General features: G+C 39.3%; 1 protein-coding gene across 2 annotated transcripts in view; it reads left to right on the forward strand.

Annotated features, from left to right (window-relative positions):
* GTF2F2 (general transcription factor IIF subunit 2) overlaps positions 1-27,443 on the forward strand; it is a 133,568-nt gene that overhangs the window by 78,843 nt on the left and 27,282 nt on the right. The window lies entirely within an intron of this gene.

The following is a 27,443-nucleotide window of genomic DNA, read 5'->3' on the forward strand; positions in this document are numbered from 1 at the left end:
ATGTAACTAGTGGAGAAAATTCATATGCTGCAATTACTTAAGTGTACAATTTATTAAAGTATAGAACTTGGCAAAGCCAAATATAGGGTATGATAAAGGGATTGAAAGGTAGAGGAAAATAGCTTCTCGGGTATTTTTCCCTTCTATTTATACAGTAAAACACAGGATTTATAAGTACAAGGAAATAAGATTTGTGGAGATTGCTTTAGAAGCAGGTGGTTGATCTAAGGAAGGATGCACTCCTTGCATCTAAATTCGTAAAGCCAATTAATTGGTACAATTTCCCTTCTAAAATATCTACATTTTCAAATGTTGGATGCAGGGTATTTGTAGCCATGTTGGTCCCAGGATATTAAAGAGACAAGGTGGGTGAGGTGTAATATCTTTTATTGGACCTACTTCTGTTGATGAGAGAACTTGCCAAAGCATGTCTCTCTCACCAACAGAAGTTGGATCCAATAAAAAGATATTACCTCACCTACCTTGTGGGTCTACATTTTCAAATGTCTTTCAGATGCTGAAAATGTGGCTATGAAGTGGATATAGGGAGGTGTAACTATTCTTTTTTGTTTTCAAAACTGTATGTAAGAAATTACAAATAAGGTTTTGCCAAATTTAGGCCACCTCTGCTCAGTTATTTTACTCCTGGGGGAGTTCTGTGCCAAAAAATTAAAAATTCTGCCCACAATATTTTAAAATTCTGCAAAATTCAGCATATTTTATGTGTCAAAATAATGCAATATAATCACACTGGTTTTAGTTATTTAGGTAACTTATTTAAACTACAATACAATGGATGGAGAATGGGTGTAGGGAGCTTTGGAGGAAATCCCCAAGCCCCCTTGCCTAATAGTAAGGTAGCTAGGTTTGACCCTTTATTTCTAGTTAAATACATGCATCCATATGCTCAGTGTTATATTGGCTACTGACCATCTCCAGAAAGGTTAGTAGCAAACAGTTCATGAAGTAGATTTTGATAGGACATTTTTTCAGTCCAAAAATTTAGACCAGTTCTTTATGGTGCTTTAATTAATAGATTTATAAAGCCATACTGTCTTTTACACCACTCTGGCCATGTAAAGGAGCCATAAAACTTTTACACCTGTTTTATGCTTCTGGGGGAATTCACAAGGACAATGGGAACAATTCATTAAGTAGGCAGGCTGCTACATTCTGCTCTGCCTGAGGGGACAGCCTGTGCCACACCTACTTCCTCAGACACACCCTGAAACCCTGCCCCTCCATGCCGAGCGTGCCACAATAGTGAGCGAGAGGGACAGAGTATTTGTCTCTGTCTCTCTCATATGCACAACTGCCCACTCCTTCACACACTCCTGGTGGTGATTTACATCTCTATTGGCTACTCCAGGCGCCGGAACTGACCTGCCTGTGCTGCCAGGGAGGGGTGCGTGATTGCTCTTGCAGCTCCCCTGACAAGTCATTTTTCTGCGGGGCAGCAAAGAAATCTGCAGGGGACATTAATTCTGCGCATGTGCAGTGACGCACAATTCCCCCAGGAGTATTATTTGGAATAAATGTATAGAAGTTCGAAAATAAAAGAAATATTCTGTACAATGGATGCAATAATAACCTGTGTCCTCTACTTCAGGGTTTCTCAAGCCATGGGTCGGGACCCAAAATTGAATTGCCAGAATGTTTCAACTGGTCACATGGCAGCGCCTGTGGCTCCTGTCTCACGGGGCTGGCTTTGCTTATCTCCCTACTCCAGGCACTGCAACTTCTGGGGTCCCAGCGTCACTCAGGTTTGGCTCAGCCGTCATGATGATGTAGGTAGGCCAAATTTGTCTGAATGGCACAGCAACCCTGTGAGCCAGGTCACAACTCCACTCACACAAATTTGGAGGTTGCAATGCCTGCAGCAGAAAGCCAACACCATCCAGCCCCACAGCACAGGAGCTGCCAATGTGGGGTGAGTGCTGGACAGGACATGACAAAACCACCCCAGGGCTTCCACTCTTAGACTATTTACTGGGTTGCAACAGCCATAAATATTTACAAAAGGGTCCTGAGCCCAAAAAGGTTGAGAACCACTGCTCTACTTAGAATCAGTATACTTGTGTTTTCAAAACAAAAAGGAGAGGTTATATCGGCTAACGTCACAAATAAAACTTCCCTTTAGGCTGATAGGGAATCTTGTAGTTGTGCTAATTGGACCTATGCATGTAAATCTTCTGCATGTAAATGGCAATTTTTACCCCTCAGGCTTGAGCCATAATATAAGGTGCCTATTTCCCTGATATTTAAGGGCTGATAATACAGTGTATTTCTCCAGTGCCTTCTAGCCTAAGATCTCAAAGCTATTTACAATCTTGAATTAATTTAGCCTCACAGCACTCCTCTGAGGAAGGTAAGAGTTATTCTCATGTTACAAATGGAGAAACTGAAGTACTAGAGGAGTTAAGTGAGGTCACATGACCTTGATGACCTCCAACACATTGAACATCTGTGTGTGTGGTCAGGGGATTGAAATTAATTAAATCCCTTGTAAATGAATCCAACCTAATTAAACATCCGTGTAGTAGTGAGGAGTCATATATTTCCCATTTAATGTGGCACTATATAAATATCTGACTGATAATCCTGATTAATGAAAATTATGACACGTCCGGCTGTGCATGAAGTAATTTAGAGTTATGTGGATTATGTGTAGATTGATTTTTGAAACTCATATTAGTAAAGTATGAAACTGTCCATGCTGAGGAGATTAAAAGGATATACAAAAGTCCACGCAATTACTGCATGCACTATTTAAAAAAAAAAAAAAGTTGGCATTTGGGACTCAGGAGTTCTGCTGAAGGAAAAAGTGGAAGTAGGACTTGACAGGTATGCGTGAAAGGTTGCTAGACTGTGGAGAGAGAGAGAGAGAGAGAGAGAGTGTTTTTCAGATGAAGAAAAACCCATATATCTTTGCAGGTGAGGGGATAAAGTCTGGTTAGGTAATATGGCTTAGATGAAGATGTTGGCAGTTCTTAATGATTTTGTGTTGGCATTAAAAAGAGAAGTGGCACCCGTCCAGGGGACTTCTATGATAAAAATCAAAAGGCATACTAAACTAACTGCTGAGTATTATGATACGACATATGCCAAAGAAGTTCCCATTGGGACCACTTAGGACCTGATCCAAAGAAGTAAGTGGAAAGACTCCAGTTTACTGCAGTAGGCATCGAATCAGTCCCTTAATGTCTGTATAGATTGGCTTTCACTCAGTTGTGTTCATTATCTTGTATGTGATCTCACATTGTGATTTTTTTTTTTAAACTTATTTTGCACCTTCTGGTGTAATGCAATACTTCCCCCTGTCCTCCTCCCTGGCCTGTTTCTGCATTAAAAACAAGTAAGACACTGCTGCTATTCCTCTCCTGAAACAGAAAAGGAAGGGAAGAAAAACCAATTCCGGAGTGTCTCATTCTATTCTATTCTATTCTATTCTATATAGGTTCTTAACCATTGAAAACAATTGTGGGTTTTGCTGTAGGGCAAAATTCTACTCAGTGAGATGGTCACTCACACAAGCTTCACAGTTATACTTTTTCCCTTCAGAAATCACCTTGAGACGAGTGCCCCAGACTCCGTGGCCTCCTTTTAAAAAAATTAATGGAACCTGGCTTTTGGTTTCCAATTTGAATGGGGATGAAAATGTCTCTGAAAATGAGTTCCTTGTGGTCAGAAACTCTCATCAGAACTGAGCTCTCACAAAGACCAAACAGTTATCACTCTCCTTATTCCACTATGTGAAGAGAGGCCAGCATCTCTGGATGTAAGAAATCACATTCTCTGCTCAGAAAAATTGAACCTAGCTTTGGCTTCAGGTTTGTACAAAGCTTTTGCTAAGTTTAAAAAAGAAAGAAGGGAAAAAATAAGATTGAGGGAAATAAGAGGAAGTGTAAAAGTACTTCCGATGTATGTTTATATTAAAGAGGACGGAGGAGGGGGGCTTCAGTGCCCTTAGGATTGATGGCTCTGTAAGAGTCAATTGGCAGAAAAGATGGACTCATTCAACTGTTAGTCCGGACTGCCATAGCTTGGAACCATTTGGTTTATGACTCTTTCAAAGTAAATAATTCAAAATAGTCTTCTCCACCTGACTCCCAAAGGCCCTCACTCTGGCAAAATGATCAAGTGGATGAAGTATTAATTGCTGCTCTTCATGCATCTTCTATCTCAGGGACTCCTATAATCTTGTCTTCAGGAGTAATAGAAGTTTTGGCTGGGGCATTTATTAAAGTATAAAAATGTCAGTTTATACGTAGTGTGTCTTGAATTGCATCATTCTTGCTTACAGCCTACTGATAAGAGAAACTATATTGTTTAAATGATGGAATAATAGTTTTGATCACAACGTTAAGGGTTATAGTCCTTCCCTTTTAAAGGTCAAAGATTATTTGAAGGTCTAAACACTAGTGCCTAACCTAAATGGCTAGAGCTTTTAATTACGTGTTGGAAAAATCTGTCTGTCTATTTGGAAATTACTGATACAGATTTAGATTTTGTTCAGATTTCTTAAGTAATTGTAACCAGTTTCTTAATAAAAGCACATAATGTCAATACTCTCAGCGTGGAATTCTGGAAGAACTCTGTGCCCGAGATCTAAATTGTTGTGAAACCAGATTGGTTTAAGAGGGCTGTTGGTAAAAGTGCTGCTGCTCAGCTGGTAGACCTTCTATGGATGGCCTGGCTGGGCATGATAGTCTATTTCTATACAAAGATTGATAGAGTTTAGACCAGAAAGGACAATTTGAATCATCTAGTCCAACTCCCTATATATCATAAGCCATTAATTTTAACCCAGTAACAAATGTTTTACAAAAACATTTCTTCCAGAAAGGCACCCAGGCTTGATCTGAAGATCAAAGGATGGAGTATTCAGCACTTCCCTTAGTACAGGGATCGGCAGCCTTTGGCACGCGGTCCATCAGGGAAAGCCGCTGGCGGGCCATGACGGTTTGTTTACCTGCAGTGTCCGCAGGTTCGGCCAATCGCAGCTCCCACTGGCCGCGGTTTGCCATTCCAGGCCAATAAGGGCTGCGGGAAGAGGTGGCCCGGCCCGCATTGCTTACCGTAGCCCCCTTTGGGGCTTAACCTTAAACCTTAACTCCAATTTAACCTAGTTTGTATCTGGGAATAAATTAAGAGTTGAGGGAACACAATCTGAAAAAGGAGCAGGAATAACTGATGGTGAAATGGAGGCTAATTTTAGAGGGCTAATCGATTGGGCAGCAATCCTGAAGGGGCAAGGTTGCATACTATATAGACTCAGGGTATATTGTCTAGATGTACCAAAGATCATGAAATAATTATGGAGTTCTTTGTTGAGAGTAGGAGACATAGGGGCGTGTCAAGATGTGCTGGGTTAGTGAGGTGAAGGGTATGATTTGTAAAAGTTGTAGGCAAGTGTGGGACTGTCTATGTCCCTCTGCCAATACAGGATTGTTCACTATTGTGGATTCTTGAGTTCTTGATTAACTCTAATTTTAAATTACTCAAGTCATGAGGACTCAACACTTCAGTTGGGAGACTATTTCCCCATCTACTAGATATTGCAGACATAGTATGCCTATTTTTATTAGATTTGTATTGTTCAATCACTGTAGTATCTCAATATTCAGTTTAACTTTGTATCATTACGTCTAGATATACAGCCCTGAACCATCCTACACATTTCCTCCCTCCTGTTTACACCCTGAAATCCTCAACAGCTTGTTCCTCAATCATTCTTTAGCCAGGCTATACATATTTTTCTTTTAATCTCCTAATTACAGAGTAATATGCAGTTACAGAAAATACACACATTCTCTAATATACATTAATAGAAGCAGACTGTGCAATCTGCACTCATTGATGGAGTTCAGTTTTTAAAACTGCGATCTAGTCTTGATTGCAGCAAACATCACTCCAGTGCCATCTGTCATGAAACTTGAAGCAGGAAAGAGCTCATTACAGAAAGGCTTTTATTTCATCTACTATACTATATATATAATATATTCCATAGCAGAATACCCTGTGTTAAAGCATGTGGCTTTAGCCCACAAAAATCTGTTTTCCTAGTCTGGTGTTTTCTTGCATTATCATGTCCACCAGTTCTTCACTATTCCTCTTCTACTTGAGACCTGGGGATTGTCAATCAAGCTCCTAGTTACAAGCCAGACTGTTCTGCGTCCTCTGACAGAATTTATGTCAGAGATGCGACAATAGCAAAATTGTTTCCAAATTTTCTTCAAAAACTTGATTTAAAACATTTATTCTGAAAGTTTTGTCTTTAATTCGGCTTTTTTTGTTCCCTTTTTTTCTGGAAAACCACTTCTGTGAGCCTGCTTAGTTACTCTTGAGGCTCCATAGTAAGAGAGCAGCTCCTTCCTTCAAAATGCAAGACTTTCCCAGAAAAGCAAGAGCCTAAGCCAACAAAAGCTCTTAATGTGCTGAACCAAATGTAGGAGAGGGTATTGTGTGTGAAATGTCTGTTCTCAAGTTCAGTGATATTCCCTAATATCTCAGGCAGCTACGCAGGGTGAGGTAATGAATTGCCACAAAAAGACAGAGTTCCTGAGCATGTGGCACAGCAAGGCTGCACCGCCATCACCACTCTTTGCATTTGGAGATACAGACCCTGCCTGCAAGAAAGGCTTGGAGCCATAGATATTTGTGTTCCAGTTCATTCTTGACTACAGGATGTGAGAATCCCCTGACAGTCTTGCAGAGATGATAAAGTGAGGGGTGGAGGTTTCTCCCCTGGAAAAGTACAGCTAGCTAACAGGGTTTCTGAAAATTAATGCTACTGTAGTCCATCTTATTGTGGCAATATTTTTGGTAGTACTTGCAAATCAGTCTTCAGTTCTCTTAATTATATTCTCTTAACTATTTCCTTGTATCTGTTCAGATGTCTTTTAAGAGATTTTGCCTACCCATTCTCACTCATAGGTGTCCTCACCTTCTCAAGACTTGGGGACAGAACTTGAAAAATATTAACCCTAACAGAATGAGCACAGCTCAGCAGTTCCACACCAGCGGAGTTCTTCCAAAGCTGTGGAATATTGTGACTGAGACAAAAGTACTTCTTTTCAGCTTTTCTAGAAAAACATTACAGAGCCAACAATAAATTAAAAAAAAAAAACTTATTTGGGGTGGATAGAATTGGGAAAAGGAAAGGGACCAAACAGAAGGGCATGATACTTAAGGGAAATAAAAACTTTTCTTTTTGATGTGTAGCAGCAGGTAGATATAATATAAAAATTATAAAAAAATAAATTCTTTAAAGGCAGTGTTATTCACAGATTTTAAAGCAAGAAAGAGCCATTATGATGATCTAGCCATGGGGTTCTCAAACTTTATTGCTCCGCGACCCCCTTCTGACAACAAAAATTAGTACATGACCCCAGGAAGAGGGACCCAAACCTGAGCCTGCCCGAGCCCCACCACTCTGGGCGGGGAAGCAGGCCACAGACGAAACCCCAGGGCTTCAGGCCCAGGCAGGGGGCCTGTAACCTGAACCCCACCACCCAGGGCTGAAGCCTTTGGGCTTTGGCCCCGGGTGGTGGAGATCGGGCTTTGGGACCAGGCCCCAGCAAGTCTAATGCCAGCCATGGTTACCCCATTAAGACGTTTGAGAACCGCTGATCTAGTCTGATCTAGTCTGCATAAACACAGGTCATAGAATTTCACCCAGTAGTTCCTGTATCAAAACAAACAACTTCTGTTTGAGCTAGAGTATATCTTTTAGAAATAAATTCAATCTTCATTTAAAGACTTTGAGTGAAAGAGAATCTACTACATCTCTCGGTAAATTTCTCCAATGGTTAATTACCCTCACTGTTAAAAATTTGCCTCTTATTTCTAATTTGAATGTGTCTAATTTCAGTTTCTGGCTATTGGAGCTCATTATGTCTTTGTCTTCTAGATTAGAGAGTCCTGTGCATCAGAAATCTCCTCTACTTCGTAGACATTCTTTGGATAAACTAAATAGATTATGTTCTTAAGTCTCTCACTGTAAGACAGATTTTCCATGCCACAAATCATTATTGTAGCTCTTCTGAACCACTTTCAATATTTCAATCTAATTAATGCTGTGCACAGAGGTACAGTAATAACCACCTCACTACTCCTGTTAAATATTCCTCTGCTTATTGACTCAAGGATTGTTAGCCCTTGTAACCCAGAGCATTGTACTGGAATCTCAAATTCAGTTGGTTATCCAGTAAGATTCCTGAGTTCTTTTCAGAGTCTGCTTTCCAGAATATAGCCTCTTTCACCCTGTAAACATGACCTACCTTCTTTTCTTCTGAATGTATGGCCTTGTATTTGGCTCTGTTAAAATAAATGCTTGTTGCTCAAATGAGCCCAGCATACCAAGTGATCCAGACTGTTCTGTTGACTGACCTGTCTGCATTATTTACCGTTCCAACAATTTTCTGTTTTCTGCTGGCTGAACTAGTATGTGTACTATTCAATATGAAGTATCTATTACTTACTTTAAACAAAAATAAAAACATATTTTTAAAAAAAATTATAGCACAAAAGCTCTCCAATCCCAGAAAATGTGCTACCAAATTTTCAAAAGGCCTACATCTTTTAGAAAATCTAAAATATATACCACCAAGTACATTTCAGTAGTGTTTTACCCTTGAGGATATCTGTAGTAGTGATATGAGCACATGGAACTGAAAATTGTTGTGATTTTAAATATATATTTTCAGCCCCAGTAACCAGTTCCACAGTGTATTAAAGTTCTTGTTTGTGTTGTTGTATGTCAGATTTGGTCAGAACATATTTTCTGGCAAACTAGTGTAATCCCTGAAAAAGAACACCAACGTTTAAAAAAAAAATAAAATAAAAGGTTGACAGAACTTGTATCTGTAGCAGCGTGAATGGTGGTGCTGTAATTTGAAAAAAATTATGCATGAAAGGTTTTGAAAAATAAAGGTCTTGCAGCATCTTAGAAGCTTATTACTGTATAGGGCTTACTCAAGTAAATTATGTTTTCATGGAGACTGCTTTCACACAGACCTTATGGACAAACCCAATTATACAGCTTCCTATTTGGGAAACAAGACAACGGTTATGCTTCAGCCACTGGTAAAGCCATTAAGTAGTTTTGGGATTTGTCATGCCAGATGAATTCATAATCAAATCTTTTCTTTTTATTTAATAACAGGATAGATATTGTTTCACAAAGCCTGGGTAAAACATTCAGTGAGTCTCATCTTATCTACTAATGAGGCACTCTGTGTCTAAAATTCTCTAAGGGGAAAACGGTAGCATTGAAGAATTCAGATGCATATCATATTCTTTAATAAACAAACCCCACAGGGACCGTGCAAAAGTTAGCATGTTGAGCTAGAAACCTATCCTGGCAGTTTTATTACAAACAAAAAGCAGCACATTCCCTTCAGTCTTAAAATTTTATTTTTAAAGTCTTACAATTAAATTTTATATAAATGTACAACTTAACTAAGTATTAGTTATAATTAAATTATGGGCTAGTTTATAGATTGTCTTTTTGACAATACCTTTTTAGGTAATCGGTGGCACTGTATGTTTAACTGAAGAACATATTGTAAAGAATTTCTAATAGCTGTAAGTAGAACTGGCAGTTAAAGGTATAGCAGAGCCTCGAAGCTAAGTGTTGAGTCATGGCATACAGCACCTGAGGGTATTGTCAGTATGTTGTACTCGAGCTCTTACCCAACATTAAAGATGTGATGCTATGGCTATGACTGTCCCCTTAAGCATTAGCAAGTGAGGCAGCCTTTATTAAGAAAATGAGAACAAAACTTCCTGTCAATGAGATGGGATGTGATAGCGTAGAATGAAATTAAGGTAGAAACTAAACCCAGCAGCAGAATGTTATGAAAATGGCAAAAGAATATGATAGACTGGGATGAATAGTGGCTGAACATATAAACAAAACGAGATATTGTCTTGGTTTGGCTTGATGGAGGAATAGTGTGCTCTGCAGAGAGGAGGTAGAAGCCCTCAAGCAGTTTACTTTTTAGCATGTTTTAGCTTCGGTGCAGGCAGACTCCATAAGGAGGAGAGAGGCAAAGGAAAACCTTGAGCACTCAAGCCAACTGGATTTTCAAGGAAATGTTCCAAGTGATTCACAGATTGCTACAAACTAACAAGAGAAATTGCTTATTGTGAATTTTAGCTGCAAGAGCAACAATAATTGACCTAAACTCTAGTCACTTGTAAAGTATCTAGGGTGGCATGTGAAGTATTTTGGAAGTGGAGTTCTAGGTATGAATGCTGTTCAAGGCCCAGAGTGTGTAGTTAAATATGGATAGTGAAGTGGCTGTGTGAATGAATATAAAGAGGAAGGAGAGTGCTGGGAGTTGCAACTCAGTGATAATGAGGAGATCAAGATGGAGCAGGGAATGCCAGAGTCTCTCCCAGCGGTGCTTTGTGAGAGACTTGGAGTATTACTTTCAGAGTCACTTGGTCAGAGTGCAACAGGTTGAGAGGTCAAAGGAGAATAAGCAGAGATGCTGTAGCTGCCCTAATTTTTATTTTGGGAATCTTAAACACCAGTCTAACTCTTCCTTTCCTGCTGATCTTTAACTACTCCGTCCGAAGATTTTGCATAGCAAAATAACTGAGCTTGTAAATTAACCCTTCTCCTTAAACCCCAGGCTTTGCAACAGATGCAGCAAAGGGCAGCGAAAGAACTAAGAGCTTTTCTACACTGGACTCTTCCTCCTAAAATTTCTCACCATTGCTACCACCAGCAAAATGTTCCTCCATTTCTGGTGGATCTGCACCAATGGCAAGAAATTTTAGACTGTCTTCCCTAGATGTTTTGCCAGATCAGTCTCTGCTGATAATACTCTTGGTAAATAATAAAAGTGATGGAGGATTTTATTATCTGAGGACAATGGAGGGTTTTTTCATTTTAATGTAGAAATTATTAATGTTAACAGCTACAAATTTCAGTTGCCTTTTCGACAATCTGAGTTCAAATAAGATCTAATAATAAGGAGATACTTGCATTTATTGTAAAGCAGTCTTGGTACTAGTTTAAACAATGACTTTTTTTTTTGCACTTTGTTATGCTGTTATGATTTCCTGAAAAAGGCACCTCGGTATGTAGTGGATTTTCCATCACTTTAGATCTTTAAATTAGAGCTATATATCTTTCTATGCTATAGCTCAAACAGAAGTTATGAGCTTGATGCATGAATTATTTAAAAGATTTATTTTGGTTTGTTTTTACATTAGGAAGTCAGGTCTTGTCTACCCTGTCTTTCCTGGAAGCCTTTATGGATCATATGAGAACTAGTAGGTTTATGATCTCAAAGCAATTATTCAAGTAAATTCCTATTGAGATAAAATGTGATTTAGGCCTTGAGCCTGCAAGTTGCTGGGCTCTAAGCTAAGGGCCCCAATCCAGCAAAGCACTTACATGTGTTTAAGCACATGAATGACTAGTCCCATTGACATCAGTAGGATGTGCTTGAGTGCTTTGCTGGATCAGAACACAAGTGCTAAGTATAACCCACATATCTCCAGGGTGTGGTGTTTTGTCCCATCTAGTGGCACTGAGATAAAATGAGTCTGCTCTACAGCCTTAGTGAACAGCCAGTTGGCTTTTAGCTCATGCAGTAGAGGTTCATGCACTAAGCTCCAGAGGTCCCTGTTTTAGATTTATTTTGTTTTGGTTTTTATCCCCAGTTTAAGCTCTTGGGCACTCTCATCAACTTCAGTAGGGCTAGTTACATGTTTAAAGTTAGGCATGCGCTGAAATTCCTTGCTGAATTGCGGGCACTAATAGGTAAAGTGAATGCAGTGGATACGATTGGGGCAAGGTAATACCATCCCAGGATTTTGTCACTTTATTCTGGAATGCTGAAAGCCATGTATTTATACTGATGGCATTCAGTCTTTACCTTGAATTTAAGCATATGTTCTAGAACACTAATAAACTCAGACATAAAACTAAGGATTTAGTAGCTCTACTGAATTACCCACATTTTATCAAATAGGGAACAAAACAAAGCATTGAAAAGAGAATGTTGCATAGTGTTCAGCTGTCACTCATTTCACTTCATGTGGTATGTAAAGCAAAAATCTATAGAATTGGAATAGTCAATCATGCCGTGGGATACTTGTTGTCTCAATAACAGACATGAAAATGCCATAGACTCCGGTGATTCATCACTCAATCTTGAATATACACAAGATGCCAGCCTACAGAATATACACAAGATACCACCCACATTAGTAGGTGTAATTAACATCATGTAGTCACAGTATGCTTCTTGAAATGCTGGGGTTTCAGCATTAAAAATTAGTTTTGAAATCCCACTCCCTATTTAGAGCATGAAAAATTCAGTCATCTGTTTGGTCTTGGAGAGTCAAATAATCAAGCAATGGCTCTTCTTCCCCCATCTCCTCCTGGCCAGCTCCATCCAATGCCTGCTCCCACTCCTCTGTTCTTGCCAATTGGGGTTCTGTTCACTCAGCCTTGTGTTAGCATGGGTATCAGGGTGACACTCCAATATGTGAAAAAGACTAAAGAATTCACCTGTGGAATGAGGCTACAATTAACAAATGTCCATTGTAGATGAAACAATGGCACTGTTCTCCCACCACCAGCAAAGAGCAGGTTGTCAGGAAAGTTATGCACCCCTTTCATAAAGCGGGAGCATATGTAAGAAACAGCAGGGCTCTTTATGCAGCTCCCAGCAACCAAGAGAGAGGTGGGTGGGACCAGAACTGGACTCAGACCAATTAATTTCACATGCAGTAGTCATTGAACAGCTATCCTGTGAAAATGACTAAGTTGCATTAGAATCAGAGGCCTACAATCGAGGTGAAAATGTTTGTGTACCAGTTCTCTAAACCCTCCTGATTAGAGGGACCATTTTTCTTGAATTTGACCAAGAGTGTTGTTAATATTCTACCAAACTTATTTCATTTTTCAGAGAGCTGTTGGCCTATGTTTTAGGATTGTGTGTTTGAGTGTCTAGTTCTATACTGAAGACAGATGAATTAAGATGTGATTTATTTCTGTTTCATCAAATCTCGATCTGCTGTTGCAACAACTTTGATTTTTGGAAAATTGTCCTGTTATGTACTTTCTTCCATGATACAACTATGTTAAGGGGAGGGGAGGGGGAAATTCCATGATACAACTGTGTTGGGGGGGGGAACTTCTGCCTCCAAGTTGGCCCATGATGCCAGCCTCCATCACTTGTTAAATCGGAGGTTCTCAAACTGGGGGTCGGGAGCTGTTAGCCTCCACCCCAAACCCCACTTTTCCTCCAGCATTTATAATGGTGTTAAATATATAAAAATGTGTTTTTACTTTATAAGGGAGGGTCGCACTCAGAGGCCTGCTATGTGAAAGGGGTCACCAGTACAAAAGTTTGAGAACCACTGTGTTAAATTTTCAAACAGGCACCTTTGTGCTTTCTCCCATGCGGCCCCTCATGTTTGGGTATAGCTCCCTGTAAACATCCACAAAATGAACTCATTATCCTTCAGATCCCTCCTTAAAACTCTCCTCTTGCCATGATGCCTACAAAACAACTTGACCACAGTTAGGCTGTGAGGGTGCCGAGACAATTGCCTGTTGTGCTAACCACCGTTGTCTCATTGTTTCCTTGCACTCCTGTGTTAGTCTGTCTATGTTCATTGGTTGTCTCATCATAGACTGTAAGCTTTTTGGGAGAGAGATTGTCTTTCTCTTCAGTGTTTGTACAATCGCTAGCACAATGGGGTTTTAATCCACGACTGAGGCTCCTAGGCACTACAATAATACAAATAATAATAATTAATGATTAACGTTTAGGATTTGATGACTTTCCATTGTGGCAACTTCTCAACTGTAACATTACATGAAAGATAGTTTATGAAGTAAAATTTAAAGTCGGAGAGTCCCAATTGCTGTTTCAATCTGGTACATCACAATGCCAATTAATATACTTGGATCTGATGGGCTCACTCTCTTGTCTATCACCTGTATGTTTCTAGTCAAGACATACAAAAAGATAAAATAACCAGAAGGAAAGAGAGAAAGAGAGAAAGAAAGACTAACTGGAGAGAGAAATGAACACCAAAGAGAAAACCATGGCATCAGTATTGTGATTCTTTAAGACCACCAGTTAAAGAAAGAATAGGACCAATGAGGAGAGTAGAAGGCAGAGGAGAAAAGATGAGTGAATCACAAGGCAGAGAAACAGTTCCAGGCTAAGGCCCTGACTTCAGAAAACCTCCTTCTTCAGGACCGCATACAACTCTGAGCACAGGCTTAAATGCTTTTCTGAAGTGGGGCCTAAACCAGCACACTTTCTTTCAATCACTCACTTCTGGGGCCTGGTAATGGTTGTTAAGAAAGCCATATTAAAGCAGTGAGAGTCATTTAAGTTTGGAAAAGATTGAGAAAATTGAAACTATTTTGGTCAAGCAATTCTGTGTCTGAGACGCAAACACTGAGGTGATATTAAGAAACTAAAGTAATGGTGCGCATGTGCTGGTAACAAAGGGAAAGAAACACTTCAGACAGTACTGGTCAGTGAAAAAGCAGTTAACAGCAAAGAGGAGTCACAGTGGGAATCAGAATTGAAGGTGATTTATATTGCTCATTACAAAATAAGTAAAACCCTGGGTTGATGAAGTAGTGGAGTGTATACAAGGGAAAAAGAGAGACTCATTAACTTTATTATTACATGGTATATCCTAATTGTTGCAGTTGCTGTGAAATTGTACAGAGGCATATGTATCTTAGAGGTAATTTATTTGTGAATTATTTAGTATTAGATGAGAACCATGTTGAGTTATTTTAAATTATGAAAGGTTTATATAAGAAATGTTCAAGATTTTATTCTTTGGAAGCATTTCAGCCCTTCTTCCAGACCCCATTAGGCTTTCAAATGTTGGGTCTCCAGGTCAACTGTCACAAAGGATCAAAATTTGACCTTAAAGTAACTTAATGGAGAAAGGTTTCAGAGTGGTAGCCATGTTAGTTTGTATCAGCAAAGAGAATGAGGAGTACTTGTGGCATCTTAGAGATTAACACATTTATTTGAGCATAAGCTTTCGTGGGATCAGATCTGCCAGAGCACACAGCCCCGCCCCCCCGGAGCGCTGCTTTACCACATTGAATTCTTGTTACATAGGGTCGCATTATATCGGGGTAGAAGTGTAGATTTTAGTTTGCGTAATGACTCAGCCACTCCCAGTCTTTATTAAAGCATAATTTAATGGTGTCCATTTTGCAAATTAATTCCAGTTCTGCAGTTTCTCGTTGGAGTCTATTTTTGAAGTTTTTTTGTTGAATAATTGCGACTTTCAGGTCTGTAATTGAGTGACCAGGAAGGTTGAAGTGTGCTCCGACTGGTTTTTGAATGTTATCTGATATGGCCCCACAGTATGCCAACATTTTTATGGCTGACTTAGAACAACGCTTCCTCAGCTCTCGTCCCCTAACACCCGTACTCTACTTGTACTACATTGATGACATCATCATCATCTGGACCCATGGAAAAGAAGCCCTTGAGGAATTCCACCAGGATTTCAACAATTTCCATCCCACCATCAACCTCAGCCTGCACCAGTCCACACAAGAGATCCACTTCCTGGACACTACAGTGCTAATAAGCTATGGTCACATAAACACCGCCCGATACTGGAAATCTACTGACTGCTATACTTACCTACATGCCTCCAGCTTTCATCCAGACCATGCCACATGATCCATTGTCTACAGCCAAGCTCTAAGATACAACCGCATTTGCTCCAACCCCTCAGAGACAAACACCTACAAGATCTCTTACAACCCACAAGCGTTCTTACAACTACAATACCCACCTGCTGTAGTGAAGAAACAGAGTGACAGAGCCAGAAGAGTACCCAGAAATCACCTACTATAGGACAGGCCCAACAATTAAGTAACAGAATGCCACTAGCTGTCACCTTCAGCCCCCCAACTAAAACCTCTCCAGCACATCATCAAGGATCTACAACTTATCCTGAAGGATGATCCCTCACTCTCACAGATCTTGGGACACAGGCCAGTCCTCACTTACAGACAGCCCCCCAACCTGAAGCAAATACTCACTAGCAACCACACAACAAAAACATTAACCCAGGAACCTATCTTTGCAACAAAGTCTGTTGCCAACTCTGTCCACGTATCTATTCAGGGGACACCATCATAGGACCTAATCACATCAGCCACACTATCAGAGGCTCATTCACCTGCACATCTACCAATGTGATATATGCTATCATGTGCCAGCAATGCCCCTCTGTCATGTACATTGGTCAAACCAGACAGTCTCTACACAAAAGAATCAGACGTCAAGAATTATAACATTCAAAAACCAGTCAGAGAGTACTTCAACCTCCCGGTCACACAATTACAGACCTAAAAGTCACAATTATTCAACAAAAAAAACTTACAGACTCCAAAGAGAAACTGCAGAACTGGAATTAATTTGCAAAATGGACACCACTAAATTAGGCTTGAATAAAGACTGGGAGTGGCTGAGTCACTACACAAACTAAAAACTATTTCCCCATGCTAATTTCCCCCTACCATTACTCACACTTTCTTGTCAACTGTTTGAAATGGGCCATCCTGATTATCACTACAAAAGTTTTTTTTCCTCCTGCTGATAATAGCCCACCTTAATCAATTAGTCTCATTAGAGTTGGTATGGCAACCCCTATTTTTTTCGTGTGTGTGTGTGTGTGTCTCCCTACTGTATTTTCCACTACATGCATCTGATGAAGTGGGCTATAGCCCATGAAAGTTTATGCTCAAATAAATTTGTTAGTCTCTAAGGTGCCACAAGTACTCTTTGTTCTTTTTAATTGAGAAAGTGGATATTAAACAGGTTAGGGTTCTGTATCACGTTGCCTGTAAAAAACAAAACAAAAAACAAAAAAACTTGATTTATATGTTTTGACTGTACATTTAAAATATATATTTAATTTGCATGTTGATAATTTTAATGTCTTTGAATTTAGAGTAGTCATAGTGGTAAACCTACAACAGGGACAGTCTGACAGTATTATTATTATTGGTAATAAGCATTGCTTACATTGTGTACCCATTATGGTAATTTATCATACAATTTGTAATTGGAGATTTTTCTCTAATACAGTTATTTTATTCAGGTCTGTCCTGCAAGTTGCTGAGCTCTCTCTGTTCCCATTGAATTATGGGAGTTGAGTGTTCAGCATCTATCAGGAGGTGTTCATCCCCTTGTATGATCAAGCCCTTGGTGTACTGTAAAATTAATAGGCTTGTTTCAAAAATTAGTTAAAAAGGAGTAAGTTAAAGAAAACATGGTACATGAACCTTCATAAGGTATCTGTAGTCCACAATAAACTCAAAAGGAAAAGAAGGTGAAGTTATACTTTATGTGCATTTAGATAATTTACTATATTGCTTCAGAAGTGATTATCCAACCAGAGAACAGAATCAAAAGGAAGACCTGACACTGGTATAATTGGAGTGCAACGCAAAATGTCATTGTTACTTTTGGCAGGTGTCATTTAAACATTGTATAAGACAGCTGTGTGTGTTAGTGCTCTGCATAAGTAAAACTAAATATAAAGTCAGATGCATATTAAAGCTCTTCAATCCCATCTTTGCAATATTACTCTCAGAAATCTTATTAATTTCAAGCTGTAGCCTCAGCTATAACTCTGATTAATACCTTACTTCGGAACTTGGAAATTCTTTTGCGATCAAAAATTAATCAGGGCAAATCATCTGTCTAGAACCATTAGTTTATTTTTCCAACAGTGGAAAATACTATTAATCCATAAAGTGGTGAACAGTTATTTTTTTTGGTGTGAATACTGCCCTCAATTATTTGCTACTTTTTTATGATATTGAGAAGTAACATGCTACAATTCTAACCTTCCTGAAACTTTTTCTTTTTCAATCATAGTCATAACGACAAATCAGTTGACATATGCAGCACATTGACTTGGTAATGATGGTGGAGAATTTGATGTCACACTGGCATGTTGCAGAGGGGATACATTTGATCTTGGAGGATAGGGCAGAAAACCACAGTACACATTCTGGTGGATGCTTTACATAATTAATTCAGTGGTGACTTTGGAAAAAGTCTGCATTTTGTTTTCTTGGCCAGACACTAAAATGTGCTACGGTGCAGTTATTTTAACTAGAGGGAATATGGAAATGCTAAATCAAAAAACATCATCTTTGTGTAGCTCCTAGCACAAGGGGGTACATGTCCATACCATAGGACCTTGGAGCCCTAGTTAATACTTCTGCTAAAAAGAGTGTTATGGTGAAAAGTCACTGTTCCTTTACTTCATTGTCACCAGTGATTCTGACTGTTTGTTGACTTTTTATTCCTACTATCAGTATTTCAGTTAAGTTTCAAAATAGCTTCTCTGAGAAAAATATCTATAAAACCTATACTTCTGTGTGTCATTGTTCATAGTCTTTTTCAAGCTGGTATTAGTTTCTTAGTTTACTTTCAGAAAGATGTATTTTAAAATAATTATCCCTCTAGCATGTTGAAACTGAAATCTAAAAGGTTAATATAGTTCCACATGCAAGACTTCTGTACCTCATTTAAAAGACTAATCACTTGAATGTGGAAATGTTTTTATTAATTTTTTCAAAATGAGCAAAAGTAATGAGATATAGAAGTGCTAGCTTCAAGAATGGTTATGCCCTTCAACTGTATTTCATAAATATAGGAAGATTGTATTTTACTTCTGACAAAATCTGCCTTATTTTGTGGTTGAAAGCATGGTATGCACTGTTGCTCCTGTGGCAATTCTGCGTCACTGTGCATGCACAGAATTCATGTCTCCCACAGATTTCTTTGCTTTCCCGCAGAAAAATGATTTCTGACAGGGAAGAAAAGGGAAGCCACAAGAGCGGGCACTTGCCCCTCACCAGCAGTGCAGGCAGGTCAGTTCAGGCGCCTGAAGCAGCTGGTAGAAACGTCAATTGCTGTTGGAGGAGGTGGGGCTGGGCTGTCCTGCCTGTGAGAGCTAGAGACACTCTCTCCCTCTCGCTCCCTACTGCAGCATTCTTAGCAGGGAGGAACAGGGTCTTGGAGTGTTTCTGAGAAGGTAGGCATGGGGCCGGCTCTGTACCTTCAGGCAGAGCAGAATATAGCAGTCTGCCTGCTTACTGAATTGCTCCCATTCTCTTTGTGAATTCCACCAGGAGTATAAAACAGGTGTAAAAGTTTTAAGGCTCCTTTACATGGCCAGAGTGGTGTAAAGGACAATATGGTCTTATAAATGCTTATAGTGATTAGAACTGGTATAAATTTTTGGATTGAAAAATTTCTTATCAAAATCTATTTCATGTTTGCTAGTGACTTTTCTGGAGATGGTCAGTAGCCAATACAAATTGTGTGTTTGATTCCCCAGCCCTCACTTGCTCTTCAGTTGCCTGTGATGTAACACTGAGCCTATGGATGCATATATTTGTTGACTAGTAACTAGAAATAAAGGGTTAAATCTAGCTACATTAGTATTAGGGAAGGGGATTTGAGGATTTTCTCTAATGTTTCCCACTCCCATTCTCCATCCATTGTATTATAGTTTAAATAAATTACCAAAATAATTAAATCCAGTGTGATTATATTGCATTATTTAGACAAATAAAATGTGCAGCATTTTAAAATATTGTGTGCAGAATTTTTTAATTTGGTGTAGAATTTTTAATTTTTTGATGCAGAAGTCCCCCAGGAGTAGTGCACTGGAGTTTATAAATATGCCAGGTAAAATTATTCCATAGAACTGTTATTACACTATTATGGGACAAACATGGTTTTAGTTCATCCACACTGCAAAACTCTGTCAACTACTGGAACAATATGAATGTGTTTGTATCTATCATGCTTCTCAGCTGTTTGTAATTGCACATTCTGGGGCTTCTGAGCAAAGTGACTGAGTAGCTGGCATCAGAGTACCAGAGAAAAATATTGTGAATGTTGCCCAACATGGACACCCGGTGATTCAAAACATCTGGAGAGGTGTTTGGATGCCATAATTCTTCAGGAGAGTGTGAAAACATAAGAAAACAAAAAATGGGAAAGATGGTCCAGTGGGGCAAGAGGTGGAAGGAGCAGGTTGTCCATCATTTTCATAGTGTGGACACATAGTAAACAGATTAACTCATGGCTCACCATTGCTCCCACTTACAGATGCAGAACATCTTTGTGGCAAGTGCAGCAATTGCTTACATTAAAGAGTGATTTTCAGAAACTGATATATTTTTAGCTTTCTGTACTGCAGTTCAGCAGCTGGAAACAGGAAGAAAAGTTAGCTCCTGTGTTATCAGGTAGCTTTCTGTGGACCACCAGTGGTTCATGGATCACACTTAGGGAACCTTTAGTGTAGAGAGCAGAAGAAACATTGAACTACCACATTGATATTTCTTAGATCTTAGTGGGTGCCAGATAGAGTGATTTCAACTGGAGAATTGCTGCCAATTAAAGCTGGTACATCTTGGAAGTGAAGCTTGCCAACATCTGCTCAAACAAGTTGATTTGACTTGCAAGTTCTATTTGATAGAATTCTCTCTCATTCTCCATAAAGGCAAGAATTTTCTCAAACTCTCCTTACAAATACTCTGTGTTGGGGGCGGGGGCTTCACATTACATTCATGACTACTTTTCTTTTGCTTAGTATTGAAATGTGGCACTCAAAATGTAACAAGTACAGACATATATTTAGTCAAAACAAAGATCCCACAAGGCCTGTCACTCTTTGAAGACAGCAAACGTAGGTATTCTGGAAAATACCACTGCTCTGGTGTTAACATAAAAATACTAGACTGCATAGCAACTCTTTTCAAGAAATGTAAACGTAAGAAATTACTGCCTTGCTTGTATGCAAAATAGGTTAATTTTTAGAATCTGCGCTGAAATGGATAGTAAGTGTTTGTGCATTTTAATGTAATTTTAAATAAAATGCTGAAACATGGAAGTATTCTTCTTTGGCCTTAAATGGTTTCCAATCCATATCAGATACTGTGCTTTAGGAATCTCTTGATTGCATTCACTATGGTCAAAATTTCTGACTTATTAAGCAGCAAAATTTTTGGCATAACAACCATAAGGCTATTTCCAGTGTATTATGAGGTGTTCAAACCCATACTTTCAGTTTTGTTTTGAAAGTAATGTTCTTTTATGAAGGTTATATTGATCTGTGCAGAAGATTTAATATTCCATGGCTGTTTTCTCAGTGCAGGCGCTGGGGGTGTTGAGAATCCATAGCGAGTATTTCAGTATTGAAATCACATATCAGCATGCAGAGCTTGATCCTGCAAAATGTTAAGTGCCTTTAGTTCCCGGTAACCCTAGAAGAAAGTGGAGGTATTCAGATTGATTTTAATATAGCTATGGACAAATATATTTACCTGATAAATGTATTGTAATGGAGAATTGTTGGTAGGAAGGAATGTGCAGCATGGAAAGGCACTGGTTTACATTTGGCCTATTACCACAATAGCAGTGTCATCTAGTGGACTTGAACACAGGGTTAGAAGCAAGGAACCCATGAGTTCCAGTCCTGACTTTGCCACAGACTCAGTATCCAGTCCTGGGCAAGTTATTTAACTTCTTTCCCGCTGTTTCCATATCTGTAATATGGGGAAACGTCTCTGCATTGTTGTTAGGCACGCACAAGCTGGACATGTGCAAGTCCATGGGTCTGGAGCTAATGCATCTGAGGGTGCTGAGGTAGTTTGCTGATGTGAAGAGCCGTTAGCCATTATCTCTGAAAACTTGGACAATTGGAAAAAGGCAAATATGGTGCCCATCTTTAAAAAAGGGAACAAGGAGAATCCGGGGAACTACAGCCTCACCTCAATCCCTGGAAAAATCATGGAGCAGGTCCTCAAGGAATCCATTTCAAAGAACTTGAAGGAGAGGAAGGTGATCAGGAACAGTCAACATGGATTCACCAAGGGCAAGTCATGCCTGGCCACCTGATTGCCTTTTATACTGAGATAACTGGATCTGTGGATATGGGGAAAGCAGTGGACCTGATATATCTTAACTTTAGGAAAGCTTTTGATACGGTCTCCCACAGTATTCTTGCCAGCAAGAATTGGATGAATGGACTATAAGGTGGATAGAAAGCTGGCTAGATCATCGGGTAGTGATCAACAGCTCGATGTCTAGTTGGCAGCCGTTATCAAGTGGACTGCCCCAGGGGTCTGTCCTGGGGCTGGTTTTGTTCAACATCTTCATTAATGATCTGGATAATGGGATTAATTCCACCCTCAGTAAATGCACAGATGACACTAAGATGGGGGGAGAGATAGGGTCCAGAGTGACCTAGACAAATTAGAAGATTGGGCCAAAAGAAATCTGATGAGGTTCAACAAGGACAAGTGCAGAGTCATGCACTTAGGACGGAAGAGTCCCATGCACTGCTACAGGCTGGGGACTGACTGGCTACGTGTCAGTTCTGCAGAAAAGGACCTGAAGATTACAGTGGACAAGAAGCTGGATATGAGTCAATGGTGTGTCCTTGTTGCCAAGAAGGTTAATGGCATATTGGGCTGCATTAGTAGGAGCATTGTCAGCAGATCGAGGGAAGTGATTATTCCCCTCTATTTGGCACTTGTGAGGCCATATCTGGAGTATTGTCCAGTTTTGGACCCCCAACTACATAAAGGATGTGGACAAATTGGAGAGTGTCCAGTGGAAGGCAACAAAAATGATTAGGAGGCTGAGGCACATGACTTATGAGGAGAGGCTGAGGGAACTGGTCTTATTTAGTTTGCAGAAGAGAAGAGTGGGGGGGGGGGAATTTGATAGCCTTCAACTACTTGAAGGGGGGTTCCAAAGAAGATGGAGCTAGGCTGTTCTCAGTCATGGCAGATGACAGAACAAGTAACAATGGTCTCAAGTTGCAGTGGGGGAGGTTTAGGTTGGATATTAAGAAAACTATTTCACTAGGAGGGTGGTGAAGCACTGGAATAGGTTACCTAGGGAAATGGTCTAGGGAGGCGGTGGGATCTCCATCCTTAGAGGTTTTTACGGCCCGGCTTGACAAAGCCCTGGCTGGGATGATTTAGTTGGGTTTGGTCCTGCTTTGAGCAGGGGGTTGGACTAGATGACCTTCTAAGATCTCTTCCAACCCCAATCTTCTGTGATTCTATGATCATTGTTTAACATCAGTACAGTGCTTTAGAAACTTAAAGAATTAGATGAGTATTTACTAAGTGTTATTAAATTGCTCATGTGGGCAATCCTAAAGAGGAGACCGTATCTCAGCATTTGCACATAGTACACATTGTATCTTGGCAGTGCTACAGGGGATGTGTTATGATCAGTAGCACAGGCACAGTGCCCTACTATTGCAAGGGTGCTGTGTGGTGGTGTGAAGGGATGATGGGAACAAGAGGGAAATTTAAAATAATGAGAGAGAAAAGTAGAGACACTGAAATGGCCTTGAGGAGGTTGTTCTAGTGGCCTAATGGCAGAGCATCTGAATTCAAGCCTAAGCTACAGTCACATAGGACAGAGTATTCAGTGAGTGGGGGGAGACAATAACAGAAAATGTGGAAATGGTAGATGTGTTTAATGACTTCTTTGTTTCGGTTTTCACCAAGAAGATTGGTGGCGATTGGACGTCTAACATAGTCAATGAGGTATGATCACAGTGAATATGAGGTATGATCACAATCTTAAATAGGGAAAGAACAAGTCAAAAATTACTTAGACAGGTTAGATGTCTTCAAATCACCAGGGCCTGATGAAATGCAACCTAGAATACTCAAGTTGCTGACTGAGGAGATATCTGAGCCATTAGCAAATATCTTTGAAAAGTCATGAAAGATGGGAGACATTCCAGAAGACTGGAAAAGGGCAAATATAGTGCCCATTTATAAAAAGGGAAATAAGGACAACCTGGGGAATTACAGACCAGTCACCTTAACTTCTGTATCCGGAAAGATAATGGAGCGAATAATTAAGCAATCAATTTGTAAACACCTAGAAGATAATAAAGTGATAAATAACAGTCAGCATGGATTTATCAAGAACAAAACGTGTCAAACCAACCTGAGACTTTTCTTTGACAGAGTAACAAGCCTTGTGGATAGGGGGAAGTGGTAGATGTGGTATATCTTGACTTCAGTAAGGCTTTTGACCTTCTCATAAACAAACTAGGGAAATACAACCCAGATGGAGCTACTATAAGGTGGGTGCATAACTGGTTGGAAAATCATTCCCAGAGAGTAGTTATCAGTGGTTCACAGTCATGCTGGAAGGGCATAACGAGTGGGGTCCTGCAGGGATCGATTCTGGATCCGGTTCTGTTCAATATCTTCATCAATTATTTAGATAATGGCATAGAGAGTACACTTATAAAGTTTGTGGATAATACCAAAGTGGGGGGGGATTGCAAATGCTTTGGAGGATAGGATTAAAATTCAAAATGATCTGGACAAACTGGAGAAATGGTCTTACGTAAATAGGATGAAATTCAATAAGGACAAATGCTAAGTACTCCACTTAGGAAGGAACAGTCAGTTGCACACATACAAAATGGGAAATGACTGCCTAGGAAGGAGTACTGTGGAAAAGGATCTGGGGGTCATAGTGGATCACAAGCTAAATATGAGTCAACAGTGTAACACTGTTGCAAAAAAAGCAAACATCATTCTGGGATGGATTAGCAGGATTATTGTAAACAAAACGCGAGAAGTAATTCTTCCGCTCTACTCCGTGCTGATTAGGCCTCAACTGGAGTATTGTGTCCTGTTCTGGGCACCATATTTCAGGAAAGATGTGGACAAACTGGAGAAAGTCCAGAGAAGAGCAACAAAAATAATTAAAGGTCTAGAAAACATGACTTACAAGGTAAGAATTAAAAAATTGGGTTTGTTTAGTCTGGAGAAGAGAAGACTGAGAGGGGACATGATAACAGTTTTCAAGTACATAAAAGGTGGTTACAAGGAGGAGGGAGAAAAATTGTTCTGCTTAACCTCTGAGGATAGAACAAAAAGCAATGGGCTTAAATTGCATCAAGGCAGGTTTAGGTTGGACATTAGGAAAATCTTCCTAACTGTCAGAGTAGTTAAACACTGGAATAAATTGCCTAGGGAGGTTGTGGAATCTCCATCATTGGGGATTTTTAAGAGCAGGTTGGACCAACACCTGTCAGAGATGGTCTAAATAATACTTAGTCCTGCCATGAGTGCAAGGGACTGGACTTGATGACCTCTCGAGGTCCCTTCCAGTTCTATGATTCTGTGATTTCCTGAGAAATGCAAATCTAGCACACTCTGCCTACTTTATCTCTAGAAACCACTTTTGACAAAGACAAGGAACAGCACTGAGAGGTTTTGTCAGGAACTGTCTCTTGTCCTCCTTTTCTAGGAGTATTGCCTAAAAGAGGGGCCTTGGAGGAGACAAGTGAAGTAAGGGAAAAAATCAGGGAGGGGGAAGACTCAAAGACCTACATAGCCAATTGAGAGGAAAAGACTGAGGTGTAAAAAAAAGAGGTAAACACAATGGGCCAAATTCTGCCCTGAATTACACCCTGTTTAACCTCACTCACATAAGGGTTACATGAAACAGAGAACAGGGCAGAATTTGGGTCATGATGTCCATTGGGGTTGGGGAGAAGACATGCAAGTTTACTTTCACTGTTTTACCCTCCTCGTCCCTTCTGCAAAAATCAGTCTATTCACTTGAGAGTGCTTTGGTAACCAAATCAATAATGTGTAACAGTAACTGATTAGACCGGAAGACAAAAGAAACTTTTAAAATAGAAAAATGCTGCTTTCATTTGAAAGAACTGGAGCTGGGGACAATGGGCAAGAACTAAATTAAACCCTGGGGAAAACTACTCCCAGACAGAAGAAAAATTGGCTAAAGCTTATGTAGTGAAGGTGTTTAAACTATATTTTGTTCAGGATTGGCTTTAATTAGGAATGTTGGCATACTTTACTCGGGTTTAGAGTACAAGGCAGATGTATTTTTAAGACACCCTGAAACTATTAAACAAATAACATCTTTACGAAAATCCCAAAGGAAGTAAAATATATATCTCTGTAGAAGAAAATATAACTGCGACCCAGTGCTCAGAGATGCTAAATTTGAAGGATGATGATTTGAACCTCCAGCTGCTGTATATAGTAGATTCTTAACTTATTTTCCTTCTGAAATTCTCTAAAATAAACACATTGTTTCTGTCAATATAATTTATTTTTCTATTAGAGACAAAAAGAGGAGATTCTCCCATTGTCAATGTAAACTGGAAAAGTCTATGTTGGATTTAATCTTGTATATCTGACACATTGGTTTTCAAATGTAAAATATATTTTGAAAAGATACAAGTGCATGGATAGGAACAAGAACTAAAGAGATAAGAGAACTTTGATGTTTTTAATCACATACTTTTTAATATTATCTGGTGGTTTATCAGGTGTTGTATTTTGTGTTGCCTTAGTGTCAATGTTTTTTCTTCAGTCCCAGACAGACTTCATTGTTCACTTACTATTATACAATACTTGGATCATGTATGATTAAAAATTGATATTTGTATCTGTAAAGTGTGCCTTTAGGGGAAAAATACTTCACTGGTTGGAAGGTTTCATTTTATTTAAGTGGTGACGTCAAGCAGAAATTAATTTAAATTTTCTCTCGGGACAAGTTATCCTATAACTTTCTACTGCAGAGTTTCTTGCACCTTCCTTTGAAGCAGTTGTTTATGCCAATGATACTGAACGAGATGGAGGGCGGTGTCTGGCCCAGCACAACAATTCCTTTGTCCTTTTAGTGTGATGGAATTAGCAAAAATTGTGTAAATCTGAACCTTAGACTAGATATTCAAAAATTGATGTACAGTAACTTTGGACTAAGAGAGAGCTTTATGGTCACTTTTGTTATATATCTTAGCATGTTGAGTAATCATACGTTGTTCCAAACTTGGATAACTTTATCCCTGCATTCATGCTTTTATAAGTGACGTGCAAAAAACAAATTGTGCTCTTCATTGCTTCTTTATCATGTAAGATGAAGGTCTGAAAAGTCTCTTCTGCATGTTTTTATATTTATCTTTAAAATACTAGGGACATTTGGAGGACTGCATAGCTGAAGTGAATGTTTTCCACAGCCTTCCATTGAATGAACTAGAGGTGTGGATTTGAATCTTTAACAAAGAAAACTTTTTCTCTCAAGAGTTTATCATGCTTTTGAGTTAAATTATGGTTAATAAATCTGACCATCCCCACCCAATTGCTTTCAATATCTCTTGATGGCTTACTTCCAAGATTTCCTAGTAGTCCATAGGGTTCTTGAGCAAAAATAGGATAGACAAGACCTGATTTTAAAAAAGAAAAAGATTTATGATTAATCTGGTGTTATGGTATATTTGCTGTATTAAAAAAAAACCCAATTATAAATATTAAAAGGGGGAAGAGTGTACAAATACTACTTTTCTTTGCAATTCAC

This window comes from Mauremys mutica, chromosome 1 (assembly GCF_020497125.1).
Source record: "Mauremys mutica isolate MM-2020 ecotype Southern chromosome 1, ASM2049712v1, whole genome shotgun sequence".
NCBI lineage: Eukaryota > Metazoa > Chordata > Testudines > Geoemydidae > Mauremys > Mauremys mutica.